The 17,838-nt window shown below is 36.6% G+C and overlaps 1 protein-coding gene across 44 annotated transcripts in view; it reads left to right on the top strand.

Moving 5' to 3' along the window:
- The window catches only part of LRRC4C (leucine rich repeat containing 4C), a 1,379,884-nt gene that overhangs the window by 409,606 nt on the left and 952,440 nt on the right, over positions 1-17,838 (top strand). The window lies entirely within an intron of this gene.

The raw sequence follows: 17,838 nt of genomic DNA, 5'->3' as shown, positions 1-17,838 counted from the left end.
TAGACAGTCTGTGCTAATTTGTTACAGCAACCAGAGCAGACTAATACAAGTGTTTTGAGCCATATAAGTTTGTATGATACCAGGAGTAGACACTTGGAGTTTGTGTCTGTACTTTGGAGGAAGGGCTAAAGTTAAAGATAGAGATTAAGCAGTTGTAACTCTCTATGATTACAATCTCTCTAGAAAAGAGAAAGAAATTTTAGGTAGAGATCTGGGAAATACCAGCATGCAGCAGAGCAACATGCTAGCTTCCTCAGGAAAGGCTTCTCATACCTTAATGTGCATATAAAGCAACTGAGGTTCTTGTGGAAATGAACATTTGCACTCAGTGCAGGGCATGAAATCCTGCATTTTTTTTTTTTCTTGAGACAGTCTTACTCAGTCACCCAGACTATAGTACAGTGGTGTGATGTTGGCTCACTGCAACCTCTGCCTTCTGGGTTCAAGTGATTCTTATGCTTCAGCCCCACGAGTAGCTGGAATTACAGGTGCTCCCCACCATGCCTAATTTGTGTATTTTTAGTAGGTATGGGGTTTCACCTTGTTGATCAGGATGGTCTCACCTGACCTCAAGTGATCTGCCCTTCTAAGCCTCCCAAAATGCTGGGATTATAGGCATGAGCCAGATATTCTGCATTTCTAACAAGCTTTCAGTCCACTGATGCCAAGCTAAGGACCATTGTTGAGTAGCAAATTTTTAGGAGACAGGACTTTTCATAAACACAGGTCTCTTACACAGGGACAACCTATGTAAAGGGAGTCTCCAAAGACTCTAAAAGGTGTAAAAAGAAAAGCAATGAAACAGTTTATAATAACAACAAAATAAAATGAAGAAGAAACCCCTATAAACAAGACATAAAATATCACGAAAGGACAAATCAATGAAGCAGTGGGTCTTTGCCTCAAGGTTGTGGAGATATCTACCATGTACATGACTTTTAAAATATTGATCTATCAGAAGTCTTCTGGAGCTAGTAGAACTTCTTGTATTTCTCTTTCTCTCTCTTTTTTTTTTAATCTATGTTTTTCTGTTCTTGTGTCAGTTTGCTGAAAATGATGGTTTCCAGATTTATCCATGTCCCTGCAAAGGACACGGACTCATCCTTTTTTATGGCTGCGAAGTATTCCATGGTGTACATGTGCCACATTTTCTTTATCCAGTCTATCTAATGGGGGGATGGAGGCAGCAAACCACCATGGCCTCTGTATTCCTATGTAACAATCCTGCAAGATCTTCACATGTACCCCTGAACTTAAAGTAAATTTATTTTTTAAAAGCTATGATATTTCTTTATCAGTTTCTCTGTGTTTATCTTTCTCATCTTCCTTTGCATTAGATAAGGAACATACCTAAGTGTTTTGTTGTTTAGTCACCTGTCAAAATTTAGATTCTTAAATAAGTTATTTCTTTTTCTTAAAAAAAGTTTGTTTTAGTTTTAGGAGTATATGTTCAGGTTCCTTCTATAGATAAATTTCATTTCATGGGGGTTTGGTGCAGATTATTTTATCATCTAGGTAATAAGCATAGTATCTGATAGGTAGTTCTTTTTCTTTATCTTCTTCCCACCTTCTACCCTCAAGTTGGCCTTGGTGTCTATTGTTCCCCAATCTGTGTCCATATATATTCACTGTTTAGCTCGTAATTACAAGTAAGAACACACGGTATTTGCTTTTCCATTTCTGTGTCAGTTCACTACAAATAATGGCCGCCAGCTCCATTCATCTTTCTGCAAAGGACATTATCTCATTCTTTTTTAGGGCTGCATGATATTTGATGGTGTATATGCACCACATTTTCTTTATTCAGTCTGCCATCAACAGGCATTTAGGTTGATTCTATGTGTTTGTTATTACAAACAATGCTGTGATGTACATATATGTGTATGTGTCTTCATGGTAGAACAATTTATATTCCTTTGGGCATATTATCAATAATGGGATTGCTGGGTCAGATGGTAGTTCCGTTTTAATTTCTTTGAGGAATCACCAAACTGCATTCCATAACAGCTTAAATAATATACATTCCCACCTGTGTTACAGAATGTTTGGGATATTGTTTATCCAGCCAGTAACCTCTGTGGCCAGTAGCACCTTAGGCCAAGTTTTGCTTAGGCCAACTGTGCTCCTTTCACCCACTTGGCCTGGCAGACTGTACTTGGCTTACACTACCTGCCTGGGTCCCACGCCTGCTAAGGGCAAGTCATGCATGGAATGTCAAGGGGTGCATGAGCGAGCCTGGGTTCCAGCCACTGTGCACATTAGATGTGCAGTAAGCAGGTAGCTATGGTGCTGGCATGTGTACTGTCTCTGTGAGGCTGCAGCCAGACCAGTTGCACTACAAGCAGCTTCCACAGCTGGCACAGGGGAACATGGTTGGTTGTTCCTGGAAGCTTGGAGATGCTGGGAATTGTAGGTCCCAAAGAGGGATTCACGGCTCTGGCTCAGGGAGCTCCCAGGTCTGGGGTCCTTGAAGAATCACAGTTCCTCTTTCCTTCTCTTTGCTCACAGTATGGCAGGCAAGGGAGATGTCTCAGCCCTGTTTGTGTTACAGCTCTTTGAGATCACCATTCAGTGGGTCCCGAATTCTTGTCCTGTGATCAGGAAGAATGAGGTACACAGATAAGTAGTAGGTGAGCAAGATGAAGAGGGGCTTTATTGGGCGATAGAACAGCTCAGAGGAAAGCCACAGGGCCAGCTCCTTTCTGTGCCCAGGGTGTTCCAAGGAATGTTTAGCTCCCAGCAGAGAGGGTAGCTCTCTTGGCTGGGCAAGTCATCCTAAGACGTGTTCAGCTCTCAGCAGAGCAGAGGGTAGCTCCTCTCTGCCGCTGGTTGTCCCATTATCTGTGCAGCTCTCAGCAGAGAGGAGGCCCTAGATTGGGTTGCTCTTCTCTGCAGATGGTTGTCCCGAAGTCTGCTCAACTCTGGCTAATTCCAGGGCTTTTATGGGCCACAGAGGGGAAACAGTGCATGCTTATTGGTCCATAGTCCCCCATGGGCAGGCCTAGAAAAGTCACTACAAGTTCCCAATCTGGTCTGTGGCACTGGCAGCCTGGACTCATTTTTGAGCCCTCTGTGGTCTGAAGATGGGGCCTCCTGGGAGACCTGCCCCCTTCTATCCATGAACCTGTCTGCTTCCTCCTACTGTTCATGGTGCCCAGGCTTTAGGTGTCAAGGGGTATCTGCAGGCCAGCACAGAGCTGCTGACAGACCCTGCTCAACTTCCCTTCTATGCTCATCAGTGCCCAAAGTTTGGAGCGTCTTAGGTGGCAAGAGGCTTGTGTTTCAACACTGCCTCAAGTGTGTGAACACCAGCTAGCTGTGACAATACTCAGGCTTGGCCCTAACTTTGCTACAAGATTGAAGTGGGCACCAACAGCACAGAGAAGCCAGGCAGTGGGAGCAGGAACTGCAAAGGTAGTGGGACCTTTCTGGACCCCCAATAGTGCAGATTCAGGCGGCTGCAGCTATGCCCAGAAGGGTGGGGCTCCTGCCTGCTTCTGGACCCAAAGAGCACAGGGATGCCCAGTTTGCAGCCATGGCTTGGGTGGTTGCAGTGGCATCCAGTGAGCTTCTGCCTCTGCTGAGTAGGGGTGGGGTTCCCACTTGTCCCTGACTCCTGCTGGCTCCATGAAGCAAGCAGCCCTGGCCAAGCTTCCGTGCTGCAGCCAGCATGATGGCAGTGGCTGCTTTAGATGGTCCATTGCTGCCATTACCAGCATATATGTTCCTTTTTCTCCATAACCTTGTCAGAATCTGTTGTTTTTTAACTTTTTAATATTAACCACTCTGACTGGTATGATATGGTATCTCATTGTGGTTTTGGTTTGCATTCATCTGATCATTAGTGATGTTGAACATTTTTGTATGTTTATTGACCACTTAGATTTCTTCTTTCAAAATGTATCTGTTCATGTATTTGCCCACTTTTAAATGGGGTTTTTGCTTTTCTGCTTGTTAAGTTAAATTCCTTATAGATTCTGGATATTTGACCTCTGTCAGGTGCATTGATTTCACATATTTTCTCTCATTCTGTAGGTTGTCTGTTTAATCTGTTGATAATTTCTTTTGATGTGCAGGATCTCTTTAGTTTAATTAGGTCTCACTTGTCAATTTTTGTTTTTATTGTAATTGCTTGTGATGTCTTTCTCATGAAATCTTTGCCTGGTTCTATGTCCAGAATAGTAAATCATAGGACTGTTATTTTTCAAGGGAATTTTTAGTTTTAGGTTTTATTTTTAAGTTCTTTAGGCCGGTGCATTTGTCTTGGATTGTGAGAGCTGGAGTAATAGTTAAGGAAGACTTAGTGAATTGGGCATTGAGCTTGGAAGGGTGGAAATGTGTCTTCCTCTAAGAGGCACATGTTTCTGCAAAGTAATCAGTTTTTTCATTCTTGGGTGCAGGAGTGACTAATATTTATGGAGTGATATTTTGAGACACTTTATATAAATAGATAGAAATTTTACCTGAAGATCTGTGATCTTGTGTACATGTAACTAATCCTTCTTAATGCCAATGGCTGTCCTTCAGTGGAATAAGCTGAATGAAAATATGCATTGAAAGCATGTGATTTATAATAAAAAGTCTTCAACCCTATTTTTTTATTTGAGGTAGGGGATGATGGCAATTGATAAGAACTAGACTATAGCTTATAGGTTTTTATAGCCCAGCACCTCTATCCTAACATGAGTTGGACAAGCACTAGAGAGTTAAGTAATATTCCTAATGCCACATAACTAGATCTTCTATTCTTTACTGTAGCATATCTTATTATTAAAAAGAATGTTATCCCAGAAAAGTGTATGTATATTCTATATAAATTCACCCCCCTTTACAGAGACATAATTTTGCAAGTGTTTGATATAGAATTTATGGAAAAGAGACTAGATTATCTGGATGCAACAAGAGTTGATGTATAAATCAACCTCATTAGGAACTGAAAAGATGCAAATTAAAGTTCAATACTATTACAGACATGAAAATTTAAAATTTGAAAATTTTGATAATTCCATGAGTCGGTTATGATGTAGACCATCTGGAGCTCTCTTACACTGCCTGTATGCCTGTAAGAATATAAATTGGATTATCTAATTGGCAGAATACACTGACGTTGAGCATACTAATCTCTATGTTTATAATACCTTTATTTGTCAATGCTCCAAACTGGAAAGTACCCAAAAGGAGAATAAATAAATACCTTATGCTATATTTAAACAATAGCATAATATAGAGAAATGGCAATAGACTAGTACTACCTGCAAAAGCAAGGATAACTCACACTAAAGAAAGAACCAGATGCCATAAGAGTAGATAAAATGGGATTCATTTACAAATAAAATTAAATAAATTAATTATGCTATTATAACTCAGGATAATGATAACCTCTAAGGAAAAGGGAGAGTATAGAAATTGGACAGTTAAAAGAGGGCTTCTGAGGTTCTGGTATTTTTCAATTTCTTGGCTTTTATAGTAGTTACACAGAAGAGTTCACTTTGTAATAATTTTCCAAGCTGTACACTTATTATCTCTATTTTTTTCTGTATATATGAGTCAATATATTTAAAACAAAAATTGATATACAGAAAAATAAAAAATAAAGAAGGTAATGACTATACAAAATTTAAAATTGTAAGACTATTTTTAAAATGGAGGTCTTAGCTTAACTAAAATGAAATTGATAGAGAACATATTGGCAATTCACATGCTTACATTGCCAGTAAACAAGGAGATTAGAGTAAAAATTCTTTTGAAATAGATGTCCGCAGACTAGTTAACTAGCCTAGTGAACAGAAGCAAGATAAGGAAAAGGAAAAAAGACGTTTGAGAAAGTTAAGAATAATAGAGGTCAGAATGGGAAATAATTCAATTAGAGCATAAGAGTCAAGTAAAGACATTCTGAGTAAGTCACTTTTTTTGCAACAGGCAAGCCTATTTCCTGCCATATATCCGCAGCTTTTCCATCTACCTTAGCCGTCTCACCCAAGGGGAATCATAGTACAGTCTAATAGTCCTGTGCCCTCAAAAGTTGGCTGGGGTAGAAAGGGACAATTAAGAAGGATGAAGTTGTGCTAAAGAGGTAATAGGTTTAGTTCCCAAATACAGGACTAGCCTAACATATTACATTGAATCTGTGCTGATAACACATGGAAACTCTTGTAGTGGATATAGGAAACCTTCTTGAGATGCTACGTTCATTGTCAGAATTTTTAATAAAGGTACAAAATTCTTAATTCCCATGTGGGTATTTTCCTTACAGACAAGAGCAGATGACATCTCCATCCTACATGCTTTCATGATTGTTCATGGTTATCTCTTTACAACACTCATCATACCTGTGATAATATTTCTCATATCTGCTTTCCTTCTGGTCTGTATACTGCATAGGACAAGAACCACACTTAACCTTCCACAGCTGGATCCTTACAGCCTAGCACAGTGCCTGGCACATAATGAATGACTAAAACTTCTCCCAAAGGAGCTCAACACGTAAATTGCTTTCCAAATTACAACAAAAAGCACTAACTTCAAACTCACTGAAATTGATTCTTAAAGTGGGCTTTTCTATAGTTTTTCAGTCTTATTCAAAGTACTAATGTTGCTGTTCTTTTTGCATCTTGGCAGGTAAAGAAAGTCACCCTGGTGGTGACAGCAACAACTTTGGATATTCCACAGTTGTAAAACTTTTGACATATTTTCTAAAGAACCAGTTTAAAAAATCACATTCCCTGATGATTCCCTTATCTGAATGTCCTCTTCTCTGATGGATAGCAAGTTTGATGCTGTCTTTCAGTTTCCTACATTCTCTCTTATGTAGTTTTAAGTTGCCCAGTGAATGTTCATCACTTTGAATTGAATATTTTCACTGCAGAGAATTTCCACAATCTTCACTTCATGGATAGAAGAAATCGCTTTCTTTTCCATTCTAGTTAAAAGTGATTATGAGGAAATGAGTAACTGGGGGTGAATCTCAGTCATGTGGATGGAGGTTCAAATGCAAATGAGAATTAGGAAATGTCTAAGAGTTCAATTTAGACTTATGATTCAAAACTGGATTAGCAACTCACACTTGTCATCACATATTTTTGTCTGATGACTATTCTTATTTTAACTAAAGAACAGTTTCAGTCATGTTAATATATGACTCAATGAACAATGCAAATGACTTAACATGACAATTAAGTTCTATAACTTGCTAACACTGGAATTACTAAAGTATTTCCCATCACTGGAAACAAATGAAAATTACGCTAAAATCATATAAATTTAAAGACACTAAATATCTTTTTAAGTTAAAATCATTAAGATTGGGAAGAGTTTAACATTTTAAATGGAAAAACATGAAAAGAAACATATTAGCTCCCTTTAAAATCATCCCAACAATGATTTTTACAATTACTTCAACATGAGCTCTATGTGGACTTAATTGGTTTGAGTAATTCAATACTTTCCAGTCTAGAATTTCTTCAGGGATCTCCAATTAAATATAGTTGGCTTAATTTCTATTTATATAAATTATCTATAGCTATGTAATAATATTACCAAAAAATTAGCAGTTGAAACATCCCACACTTACTTTCTCACAGTTTCCCTGCATCAGGACTTCAGACAGGGTATAGCTAGTTTTCCACTTCAGTGTCTTACAAAGCTGCAATCAAAGTGTCAGTTATGTCTTGGTTTTTATCTGGCTTTGTCTAAGAAAGGGTCTTCTTCCACGTTCATATGGATATTGACAGAATTCAATTCTTTACAGCCTATAAGGCTAAGGGTATTATTTTCTTGCTGTTAGCCAGAGGCTGGTCTCAGTTCCTTGCCTCATGGGCCTCTCCAACATGCCTGCTTGTTTCATCAAAGTGAAGGAGAAATTGTATCTCAGCAAGAGGGGTGGTTAATCTTAGACAGTGTAATCAGGAAAGTAAAATCCATTACCTTTACGATAATATATTGTTTAGAAGCAAATCCTGTCCCCTGTCAAAGGGAAGGAATGACACAAAGACAGAAGTATGCAGAGACAGCAATCACTGGCAGTCATCTTACAGTTGTGTCACATGTGTCAGTGAAATGGAACCAATGGCTCTTGCCTAGCTTATGACTCTATTCTGATAGAGCCCAGGAACATGCTCCTTGATTATCAGAAAGGTGACTTTTTAGTTCAAAATGTGTATTTCCAGTGTCTTCCTGAATTAGATTTTTTTTTTTTTTTTTGAGACGGAGTTTCACTCTTGTTAGCCAGGCTGGAATGCAATGGCGTGATCTCGACTCACAGCAACCTTCACCTCCTGGGTTCAAGCAATTCTCCCGCCTCTGCCTCCTGAGTAGCTGGGTTTACAGGCATGCGCCACCATGCCCAGCTAATTTTTTGTATTTTTTAGTAGAGACGGGGTTTTACCATGTTGACCCGGATGGTCTCAATCTCTTGACCTCGTGATCCATCCACCTCAGCCTCCCAAAGTGCTGGGATTACAGGCTTGAGCCACCATGCCCAGCCTCTGAATTTGATTTAATGGACTAGTAACATTTGATTGAGAAGATGGTGGAGAAAAACAAAGAGCAATTGATATTGGATTACCAACTTTTATTTTGCCAAAAATATATAAAAGGAAAATAAAAAGCAAATGTGATTACCATTTTATTAATTGAAGTAAGATCAAATACCCAAAAACGTAAGAGCAAAATTTCAAGTAGAGAATTTGGCAATTTATGAAACTTAAATATTTTATATTTTAAAATTCTATAATTGTGTTTTTCTCTTTTCACCACAAACCAGTGAAAAGTTAGTTACTTACTGTTTCTCAGATTGGCATTTGAGAACTATCATAGCAGAGAAACGAGATTTTTTTTCTATAATAAATTAAGATATATAACTTGCTTAACTCCTAAAGAAATTAACTAGATTTACTACTTAAATATGGAGCAAAGTAAAACTTTTAAATATGAAAGTGAACGAAGACCATGTAAAGGAAGCAGATGGAATGGAGCATACCAGATGCCAGAAAGAAATGAGCAGAAACTAGGGCACTGGATTTGGCTGTAAGGTCTTTGGCCATCAAGATGCCTTATGTAGATGACAAGTTTGGATTAGAGAATGTGTGACTCCAACTGAGGAAAGATTATTTTTTTCTTTAGACTTGAATGCAATCGGAATTTAGCCCAAGAGTTCTTCTGTGAAGGACTTTTATCTCTTCCCAAATTATGAACAATGTCTTTCAAACAGGGAGTTTTTCATATTTGCAGAAGGCATAATATTTCTTGAGACTTGTTCCTTATTCGTCTTCATACTCTTCTAATTATGGTAATCATTCTATGAACCATAGGGTGTGCAGTGGATGCAAGGGAGAAAGGCTGAATAGGTGCTCAGGTATTATGTTTTTTTCCCAGGTATATGTGGTTTCTAATAGTCTTACCCAATACAGAGCAGAACCTAGAGGATTTCAATAAACATGTTAGAGATTGGAACATTGAGTGGTTTAGGTATCAAGACTTGCTCTGTTCCTAAAAAATCTGGCAGTGTTTTTTTTTTTTTTTTAAAGATAAACTTCAATGGGCTATAATTAATCTATGATAATCTTTCACAGGCCAATTTGCCTTTCGTTGTTTGCTCTTAGTATATTGTATTAGATGCTAGAGGATGCTGTGCTATTGGCCTAAGATGAAGAAAAAAAGAGGAAGATTCAGGGGTAGAGAAGCCAATGATTCAGAGTGAAAGAGAAGAACAAGGTTGGATTTAACAAGGAGGCCCACACTGGCAAGAAAAATGCAGCTAGAAAAGCTCTCTGTTGAGAATAGCAGAGGGAGAATTAAAGCATCTAAAACCAGTCACTAGAAAAGAAAGAACGAGAGAATGGAATTTAGATGGAAAAAATAAAAATAAAAATTTAAATATCAGAAAAAGTCATTAGAATATAACTAATTTTTCCTTTTCTTTTTGTTTTGGCCTTGAGACCCGGGGTGGGGCCGAGTTCCAGATGTATCTTTTGATAAGATAAATTATTCATTGTAGGGCTAGTTGAATAAAGCATGTGATTGCTACAGCGATTTAGACATCAGGTGTAAAGCAGAATTACCTTAGCTTCATTTCTATATGAGTCAAAATAAGACTTGGTAAGTCCAGTACAAAATGTATGAAAGACTTGATACTGTATTCATCGTTCACTTCTTTGCAGTTAAAATATGGAAGGAAGACAATTAACTAAAGGAGGCTGATCTAGATCAGTAAAGTCACTAAAATTTAGGGTTAGGTTTCCAAGAGATCCTTATGTGACAGAAGAGTGAAGCGCTTTGAAATTAAGAACATAGATATTTATAGAACTTGTAAAACCAGGGTCTTAAAGTTCAGAATCTATAATATTATGTAGGAGGTTGGAGATCTATTTTTTTTAAATCAGTAGTCTAGATTGTGACTCATCGAGCTGGTAGAAGCACTAGAATGTAAGTATATTACAAGCTCCCAGGCTTCCAGTATGAAACTGATCTGAGTCAAACAGTCAACTCTGAACGACATTATCTCAGAGGAAATGTAGCCTTAAATTAGCCTTGAGATAATTATTTGCTTGTAGCCACTCAGCAATGAAAAACTCTAGAACCCATTTTATAAACGTCGTGGAAAACAGTGTGGCAATTCCTGAAGGATTTAGAAGTAGAGATACCATTTGACCCATATATCCCATTACTGGATATATACCCAAAGGATTATAAATTATAAAGACACTTGCACACATATATTTACTGCAGCACTATTTCCAATAGCAAAGACTTGGAACCAACCCAAATGTCCATCCATGATAGACTGGATAAAGAAATTGTGGCACATATATACCATGGAACACTATGCAGTCATAAAAGACGAATGAGTTCATATCCTTTGCAGTGACATGGATGAAGCTGGAAACCATCATTCTCATCAAGCTAACACAGGAACAGAAAACCAAAAACTGCATATTCTCACTCATAAGTGGGAGTTGAGCAATGAGAACACTTGGACACAAGGAGGGAAATAACATTCACTAGGGGGTGGGAGGCAAGGGGAGGGAGAGCATTAGGGCAAATACCTAATGTGTGTGGGCCTTAAAACCTGGATGGTGGGTTGATGGGTGCAGCAAACCACCATGGCACACATATACATATGTAACAGACATGCACATTCTACGCATGTATTCCAGGACTTGTTAAAAAAAAAGAAAAGTGAAGAAAAATCACACCATCATTCAGTGAATGCCACTATACTGGATAGTTTTCATCAACTCTCATGTAATTGGACCTCATTCTACCTGTTTAAGAAATATAATAGTACACCCAATGTACAGATGAGTACATTAAATATGAAAGATGTTAAGTACATTTTCCATGGCCACAGAACTATTAAGTAATGGAATCATAATTTAAAATTAGTTCTGAGTACCTCCAAACACTGTATTTTCCCCTTCTCACTATGATGCTTCCCAGAATAATTGCTCATATTAATGTCAGTGTTTTTGCAGTTATTATCAGAGAAGATGGTAATAATAAACATATAACAAACTACCCCCAGGTTAATGAAATTTTCCTCCATATTCCATATGACAAGCTAATTATGCTCTTTATAAGTCATCGGCAAATTCTGTTTTATTCATTACACTATTGTTTAGTGAGTGTCAACTACGTACCAGCAATTGTAAGTACTGAGCAGACTAGCAAGACAAAGTCTCTGCTTTCTGAAACCTCCTTTAATGTATTTCTAATCACTCTGTGCGTAAAAGCCAACATCCAGATCACTGGATCCCCAGTAATAGTTTCTGGAATACCCATTGGTATTCTACCAATGCCCAGGTGGAATCTGTTCCCCATATTAGTAAATAATACAGAAGTTCTGTTATTTCTAAATATAAAATGTATTTTAAATCTGGACACTTTTTTTGTTTTCACTCCCACTTGATCCAAGCCATTGTTACCTCTTGCCTGAATAAATACAGTAACTTCTCAGCAATCATTCTCTATGGTTCCATGTTTGTTTCTATCCAATCCATTTCTAACAGAGCAATGTACTAACACAGCAATGTAAACGTTAATGAAATTTAACTTTTCAAAAATCTAAATTTACTCTGGGTGTCTCACAACTTCCATTTCTTTGATGCTGTATTAGTCTGTTTTCACACTGCTGACAAAGACATACCAGAGACTGGGTAATATATAAAGATAAAGAGGTTTAATGGAGTCACAGTTCCTTGTGGCCGGGAAGGTTGCAATCATGGTGGATGGCAGAAGGCATGTCTTACATGGTGGCAGGCAAGACAGAATGAGAGCCAAGTGAAAAGGGAAACCCCTTATAAAACCATTAGATCTCATGAGACTTATTCACTACCACAAGAACAGTATGGAGAAAACTGCCTCCCTGATGCAATTATCTGTCACCAGGTCCCTTTCACAACATGTGGGAATTATGGGAGCTACAACTCAATATGAAATTTGGCTGAGGACACAGCTAAAGCATATCAGATGCATTTCCATTGCTCTTATTATACAAACTTAAACTTCTGACAATGGTCTACCAAGCTCTACATACCTAGTACCTGCCTAACTCTTCAAACTCATTACAAATTAATCTGCTCACTGCACACAATTCTTCATTCACTCTGGCTTTTTAACATGTATGATCCAGAAAGCTGAGCCTTTTCTAGTTTTCAGTTATGGACTTGTTTCTCTGCCTAGGCCACTGTTAACATAACAGTGTCCATGACCCTTGGGTTCATTGCAGTATCCACATTATCTGTTAAATGTCCAACACATAGAACAAACCAGACAGTGTACAGTATGAAAGAATAAAAAGTTAAAGTTTTAAAAGGCTTACTATAAATCTTTTTCTAGAACAAAATAATACTTGGGGCTTTCTGAGATGAATAAAAATACAAAATGTCTCCAGGTAACATATTAATCATTATATGAGAAGCACTCTAAATGATCAAAGGGTCTATACCAAGATGAAAAAATTTTTTAAAAAGAATCAAAATGAAACTGAAGATCTTATTCCAAATATTTTCTCTTTTATGCATCCCAACACACATTGCTACTAGGTTATTTAGATAGCGATTTATTCACATGCTCCTTCATTTACCTTTCCATGAGTACATTTGTTTTTAGTACTAAATCTTAAAAAGAAAAGGTAAAAAAAAGTATTTATTCTGCTGCCAAGCATTTTGGCACAAAGTAGAAAAGTTATAGCAGGGACAAAAATAACTCTTAAGTATAAAGTTTAGAGTGAAATGTGGTTTAAGAGATCTATTGATAAAATGCTTTGGGAGATCAGAAAGGGGAGAAAAACCTCTGGAGAAGATATGGGGTTATTATATTTATAGTTTCACCTTCAAAAACTGAAGAAGGATGGGATGTATGTATGGGATGTGTATGTGTGTGTGTGTGTGTGTGTGTGTGTGTGTGTGTGTGTGTGATATACATCAAGGTGAGGGAAACATGAGAAGGTACAAAAGATGGAATTATGAGGAAATTTTATTTTTCTTGGAATATAAAAGACTTCAAGGAGAATCGTGTAAAAATATAAACAGATGAGGGTTCAGTTTAATTATACACAGTTCCCAAAACCATTACAAGGAATTGGATTTTAATTCTGTAATTAACAATGAGTCATGAGCATTTCTGGAGCAAGGAATGGGGTCATCAAAGCTCTATTTTAAACAGTTAAATCAAGGTAATCTTTTTAAAATTTTGAGTTTTATTTTATTATTTCTCATTGAGATATTCACCTAGCATAACAGCCACCATTTTCATATGTACAGTTTGTTACTATTTAGTAAAATCACAAGATTGTACAACTATCACTATTATTTAATTCCAGAATATTTTAGCACCTGAAAAACTAGTGAATTGTTTTCCATAGTAGTTACATCATATTACACAATCACCAGCAATGTAGGAGAATTAATTTCTCCAAATCCTTGCTAACATTTATTATCTTTTTAAAATTATAATAATTATACTGATGTTAAGTGGTATCTTGTGGTTTTGATTGGAATTTTTCTAGTAAATAATTATGTGCATCTTTTTATATGATTATTAGACTAGAATATCTATTCAAATTTTTTGGTCAAGTTTTAATTATGTTATCTGTCTTTTCATGATTGAGTTGTAGGAGGTTGTTTTAATATGTATTTGGACTACAAGACCCTTATTAGAGACATGACTTGTAAATATTTTCTTACATTCTGTGGTTTGCTTCATCATTTTCTTGGTAGTGTTCTTTGAAGCAAACAATTGCTAATTTTTGGTAAAGCCTAATTAATTTATTGTTTTTCTTTGGTTGCTTCTGCTTTTGATATTATATGCCAAAACCATTTCATAATCTAAGATTACAAAAATTTATACCTTCCTTCACATCTGCCAAATGGAAGTCAATTATAAAAGCTTTATTTTGTTTTCTTTGATAGCCAATAACTGTCATATTCTTCGACTACTTAGCTTTTTCTATAGTTCAGTGTTAAGGATGAGTAAATGCTTGTGTTGTCTAAGTCATTTTCACCATGAAACTAAGTTGGTCATTCATGAATGTTACTGATCCCTCAACAATGACCAGAGAATAACAAACTATACTGAAGTACAAACGCTGGATATTTGGCTAATTTATGAATTCACAATGGTCAGCCTTAAGATGTGCACAGTTTAAATTCTTGTTGCAACAAAATTATAAATAACTATAAGCCAGGGATCTAAACAGTTGCTCTGCAATACTCCAAACCATGACGGTTCTATCCCCAGTCATTATCATACTTTTAACAAGAATGATATCTTTAATCTCTTTCCTCTCTGTCCCTAGAGTCAGACAGTTTGATATCAGTCGAGCTGGCCACATAGCACATCTATGGTCTCTGAGCAAGTGTTTTGTTTTTATAATCCCTCTGGGGCTCAGGAATTAGAGTCAGAAAGGGATAATAAATTTTCCCTCTACTTATTAGCTATGTGATTTAGACTACTTAATCTCATCAAGAGTGTCCTTGTCTGTAAAACACAGGCAATGATACTTACCTTGTGGAATGGCTGTGAAGAAGAACCATGATGCAAAGCATGTAACCAAATATCTGATACATAAAGCACATTATCTAATATTGTAACCATTTTGTTATAAAGATAATACAGAGTTCTTATTTTGTTAGCAATTTTAAGAAAAAATTAACCATAAAACTTTTTGAAATGACGATGCTAATGAAAAACATGACCAGTTCAAATATTTATGCTTATAATAAATTTCTTTTTCCTGTTTCTTTCTACTGGTTAGTTCTCTGGTCTTTTTATGTCTTAGGAGTAAGGGTAAAAAATGAAAGGCACATGCGATTCTATCACATTTTGTCATTATTACTTTCTTCACATAGGGGCAATGGCCACAAATACTTAAGGATACTGTGAGTTCTGTGTGTACTTGAAATTTACCATCTGGAAGGTTACATTATTTCCTAGGGCCAAAGACACCCACCTAGGAAATCACCCTTATCAAAGTGTCACATCTCACTGAGATAGGAAAATACCTTCTAGATGGAAGTCAGTACCCTACAATAGTAATAGCTGGGCCTTCTCTCTGTTACTGAGAGATGGCTAATCCGTTCTAGTTAGAGAATCCTTGGGCCTCTTACATTACTGAGATGTTTAGTAGTTCCACTAAAGCTGTGTGAATTCATCACGGACCTTATCTCATATGTTCAACACCAAAAGAGCACATATCCTTACTTGAAGTCAGCAGCAGTTTTCAGAAAAAAAGGAACAGTTGGATATAACAGATTAAAGACACGAACGTCAACTCATCCTTCTGTCTCCATGGTCTGGATGACTCTATCCATTCAGTAGCAAATGTTGAGGAGTAATTATCTTTCTACTAACTTGCTTTCAAATGCCACGAGGTTATAAATATCTTATAGGAACAAAACAGCTTGAAGAGATGTAAAAAGGAAGAGAAAAGAGTGGGTGTCTTCTGATGCCAACTATTATCTATGCCCCATGGTCTTGAAATTTAACCGCTTAAGGTGCCTTGGTTTCCTCACCAACAACATGAAGAAAACCAAGTATAAAACTTGTAATATCTCTTACAACTCTAAATCCTACATGCAAGTAATTAGGAAGAAATATTTTGTGTCTTATCATAAAATGTATGAGATTAAATGACATAAATATATATTCCTGGCCAGTAAAGAGCAACTAAAGGGAAAAGAATCAGGAACGATTTTGAAGAAATGCTCACTGAAATGGAAGACAAAAAGCATTCAGCAAGAGCTCAAACTAAATGAATGGTAATGAACTGCAAAGAGGGCTCTGGATTACCTATTAAAGAGAAAAGCAAAAGTAATAGGCCTCAGGCATTTTGCCTTACTTATCCCTGGTGCTGTGATGCTCCTATGGCTTTTCTGATTGAACTACAGTGAGGATATTTTAGAGAGGACTTAGACTGATTCGAGTACATTCAATAATACCAAATGATGTGAAATTTACTTGTAAGTTAAATGTCTTGTATTATGTGAATAAATTAATTTCAGTGAGGGAATTTTGAAGACAGTTTTCTCCACTAGTATGTCCTGTAATTGTGTTCTACTAATTTGTTGTGGAACTGGCAAACATTGTCTTCACCCTCGGCTGAACTCCTCTAGGCTATAGTACAATATTTAGCACTTTGTAATTTATGAGCATAGCTTTTATATGTGTATTTTTGCCACCATTTACCTTTATAAGTTTCCTAATAGCAGTTAACAAATTTGGTTCTAATATGTTATTCTCACCAAGACCCAGCTGTAGCCTGGCCAAGGAGATATTGCTCCAAAAACAATGCTTTATTATCCCTCAACATCATGGAGTCAAAAAACCAGTCAAGATAAATGGTGGACATTTGGGAAAGGACTATTCTGAATGTGCTCAGACTGGGAATTCTCCCTTCATGCTAAATCATTGTCCAGTTGACAGGTCTTTGGAAAAAAATATTATCCTGCAGTCACAATGAAGATTCCTTTTGATTATGCATGTGTATTGCTTTCTCCACCACTGTGACATGGGTCAAAGTTTTCCTTCTATTCTTTTTCTCATTATTAGAACCTGCATAATCCCTATTGTATTTATTTTAAAAATGCTACCAATAATAATGCTATTTATTTTGTCCGGCTCAGATTTTCCTGGGAACATGTAACACTCACAATTTAGCTTCTAATATATCACCCACAATAAAGATGACAGTTCGAAGATTATAAAAATTCAGGAATCTTGTTTCTACTGCACTTCATTAGGTGTATGTGATGGGGTGTGTAGGGGAGGGAGTGATTGGATATATGTTACGTGTTTTGGAATGCCACTTTACCTCTTTTTTAATATTTTCATTCATCAAATCGAGATGATAATACCTTATCTATCATTCTTGGTGGTTGTGGAGTTCAGGTGAGAGATGAGATAAAGTACAATAAAAACTGACACTGAAGTATGGCTACTGATGCAATTTTATAGGTTTTTTATTATAAATAGTGTCTATATGATATTGCCTTTTAAATCATAATGGTAAAAAACATTAAATATGATACTTTAATATCAGACAGCTATAGACACAATAGCTCATTTATTTACTAAGTACATGAGCTTGGGCAAGTTGCTTAACTTTTTTATGCCTTGGTTTTTTCATGTTTAAGAGTAAGAATGACTGAGTTTTCTGGAAGTTTAACTGAGATAATGCACTCATATTATTTAGTCTGGCACAAAGTAAAGACTGAAATATTAGATATTGTTATTGACTTGGAGAAGTATATGGAAGGAATAGCCTTGATACAAACTTCCTTAGATGGCAGGTTTGAACAATAGCAGCAACATTTAACATTTTTAATTAATAAAATATTAAGT

The sequence above is a fragment of the Callithrix jacchus genome, chromosome 10 (assembly GCF_049354715.1).
Source record: "Callithrix jacchus isolate 240 chromosome 10, calJac240_pri, whole genome shotgun sequence".
Lineage (NCBI taxonomy): Eukaryota > Metazoa > Chordata > Mammalia > Primates > Cebidae > Callithrix > Callithrix jacchus.
This window is presented reverse-complemented; position numbering and strand designations above follow the sequence as displayed.